The sequence below is a fragment of the Microtus oregoni genome, unplaced genomic scaffold, assembly GCF_018167655.1.
Source record: "Microtus oregoni isolate MIOR12 unplaced genomic scaffold, Mior012 000006F_ref0000085, whole genome shotgun sequence".
Classification (NCBI taxonomy): domain Eukaryota; kingdom Metazoa; phylum Chordata; class Mammalia; order Rodentia; family Cricetidae; genus Microtus; species Microtus oregoni.
The window spans coordinates 38,369,309-38,372,938 of NW_024543065.1; positions in this window are offsets into that span (position 1 = coordinate 38,369,309).

Genomic DNA, 3,630 nt, shown 5'->3' on the forward strand with positions numbered 1-3,630 from the left:
AGGATTTCCAGATCTGACATCTTCTTTTAAAAAGTGAAATAGTCATAAAAACAGGAAAAAGTCATAAGTGCCATATATCATGGGTGGGTCTGAATTTCTCTGGGATATTGAACCTACAGGATAATTGATGCTCCTAACAAATTATTGGAGACTCCAGATACCTTAAGTTCAAGCTTGTCTACCATCCATTTAACTCTTGAATGGAGGACTCAGGATCTGGAGCAACATGTTTATGCAAAACATACTCAGGTTTTTAATATTGCAAAATTGGTTTTGCTGGAGAAAAACACACATGTGTTGAAGAATTAGAAGGTTTATTGACTTATTAGGACTTCTTGACGATGTGTCATAGGCTTGTTGGGGATCAAGAGCAAATTTTTTCTTGAGCTACCACTAGTTCAATTAATAGCTATAACCAACAACCTTTGTGTCTGAGCCAGCACTTTATTTTCTGTTCTGTTAAATCTTTGAAATGTAGTTGCTTAGGAGACTAGCTTCCAGTAACTTCTAAGCTAAAATTTCACCAAATAATATTGGAAGCCTTTAGCTGATATTTTTCCTTTTATTGATGACTCGTTCAGCAGGTCCAGTTATTAATGGTCTGAAGAGGCACTACCTGAAAGAATCATGGGCGGGAGAGAAAAAGGAGACCAAGCAAGGTTCTGTTGTCAAGGTCTCCATTTATTAGGGTAATGGTTGCAGCTTATAAAGCCCTTGAATGAGGAATTTGGCTTGGGGTGGGGGTAGGGGTAGGAAGGAACTTTGCCAGGGTAGCAAAGGTCACCAGTCAGCACACCTGGTGTTCCCTGTGCAAGTGGAAACCTTTCTTTTGTGATTCCATCAAAAAACAGTTCTCAAGATCATTGGAATGTGGGCGGGTTCGGATAACAAATAATTCTCTAAGTAGTTGGGGTGTCGGGCTCTCTGCAAACATCCTTAGGACAATGGTCCCTGCTATCATCTTCAGGACAATGGTCCCTGACATATTGATTCTTTGTAGATTTCACATCATGCATTTTGATCCAAAATATCTCTGTCCCATCACATCTTTTCTCTCCCCCAAATCAAAACCAGATTTAAAAAAGACAAATAAAACAAAGAAAAGCAAAACAAAAATAGAAAAAAGAATCTTGTTGGGGAAGTTGTAGTGTGGTCCATTGAGTTACCTAGTTTACCCTTTAATCCTTTCATCTTTACTTACAAGTGTTCATTGTCATAAGTCACTGCTCTGTCATAAGACCTCTGCCTTCCACCATACCACTGATAATGGGCTCTCACTAGGGCCTCTCTTTGATATCCTGTTCTCGTGTGTCATGGAGATTCTGCTGTTTTGGGTCTGTATATTTCTTCACTTCACATGCCCCAATGGTTCATAAATGTGGTGGATATTGGGATGGGTGTCAAAGTCCATGGATGTGGGTCTATTCCACTTTGACCAAAGTATTTAGTCCTATTCTTGCTCCTTCAAGGTTGTGACAGGCAATTTGACCCAGGATGTGACTACCTAAGGATTATTGCCTAAGACGTAGTTGCTGCATGTTCTGACAAAGCAACAGAATACTTAATTCAGGATATAATTATTGATGTTTCAGGTATTGAAGAGGTAATTACCCTGTTTGTTTTTTTGGACCATGGAAATGCAGTATGTATCATGGAAGAATTATATGTCTTTTTCTTCTGTGTCTCTGTTCTTTCTGCCTAGCATTTCTAATCCTCACAGCCCTACCCTGGAATGTACAAACCCACTTAGTCTGGACCCCAACAGATGTGGCTGAAATGTGGAAACCTGACTGATGGCCTTCAAAGTGGGCAGGATCCGACAGGTGGGCCAACTCATAGCCTTGGTACTGGGCCTGGTTGGTAGGTGGGTTGGACAGTTTGCTAGCTTTACTCCATCTTCACTACCCACACAAACTCTCCAGTATAGCCTCAGCTAGCTCATCTGAGGCAGCTTACAGCAAGGAGTGGGACACATTCTCCTGCTCTTGGGTCCTCAGATTCAGGTTCCCTCACTCATACTGACAGAGCAGGCTCTATACTTTTGACCAGACAAGGTTGGGTGCCCTTTCTTCTGATTGCTGTGGGGGCATGTGAAGGGGTGGCAGTGTGTTAGTTCTCCTGCTTTCGTGCCCTCAGGGCTGGTACACTTGTGCCCCTGACAATGGAGTCAACTTGACTGTGTTGTCCAGGTTGAGTGCAGGGTTCAGTTTTCTGTCAGCTATAGCTGACGGGGCAGGGCTCATTCTCTCATGATCAGTACCCAGGGGCCAGATATCTCACTTGCCACAGGTAATGATGGGTGGAATAGAGAGGGCATCTTTCTATTACCTGTGCCACTGCATGGTAGATGAGGGTGGGCAATGGCTCAGCTTTCCTGCTTCCCTGCACTCATGCTCACATGGTTGATTCACCTTGTTCCCCTTCCCCAGGGTCAGTTCTAGTTTACTTCCCAACTAGTTAGGTGAGCTGCATGCTTATGGTGAAGGGTGGAATTGTCTTTCCCAACTGCAAGGGCAAACTTTCTTATAATAGATTATTATTTTAAGGTGTGTTACATTTGTTCATTTTGTGGAGCATTTTCTTTAATGATGAAAAATGTTTTGCATTTTTTTTTGTTTCACTTGTTTAACTCTGTGAAGATGTGTTATTTTGCTGTCAAAAACACCTGATTGATCCAATAAAGAGCTGAAGGGCTGATAGCTGGACAGAGAAAGAATAGGCAGAGCTGGAAGTCAGAGACAATAGATGGAAGGAAAACAGAGCAAGAGAAGGAGGAACAAGAGAGCAAGCAGAGGAGGACACTAGGGGCCAGTCACCCGACATCATGGGGACTCACAGAGGGAGAGTGAAAGTAAAATACACAGAAATAAGAAAAGGAAAGAACCCAGAGGCAAAAGGGAGATGCAAAATTTAAGTTAAAGAAAGCTGGCTAGCCAGGTGATGGTGGCGCACGCCTTTAATCCCAGCAAAGGGAGGCAGAGCCAGGCGGATCTCTGTGAGTTTGAGACTAGCCTGGTCTACAGAGCTAGTTCCAGGACAGGCTCCAAAGCCACAGAGAAACCCTGTCTCAAAAAACCAAAAAAAAAAAAAAGCTGGCTAGAAATAAGCCAAACTAATGTGGGCATTTATAAGTAATAATCTACATCTGTGTGATTTCTTGGGGAACCGGATGGCATGCCGATGGCCATGCCAGAGGGACAGCAGGGTAGAGATTGAGGTTTAAGATGTCAGCCCACCAGGAGGCTACCCTCTGATGGATAAATCTTGGTTAGGCAAGTCCCCTGAGATCAAATGTATGTATCTTGCTTATTTGTTGCCCTTTACATGCTTGCTGTTACAATCCTTCTCTGATACCTGGCATGGCTAAATTGGGTGTAGGGAGATTCCTCACTACCTGTATGGTGATGTTTTTGTCTCATGGAAACCTTCCATTCCACTGGTCATTTTTACCTGTAGATTATTATGAAGATGACTTTCTCCCTAAGCTGGGCCATATAATTGATAATGATGTAAGCTTATGCAGAACTTTGATGAGTAAAAATATATACAAAAATATGTTTCACAGCTAGGACTATGAGTTATGCCTAGAAGTTGTTTTAGACCACAGCTCAGGTTATGATTAAGGAGAAC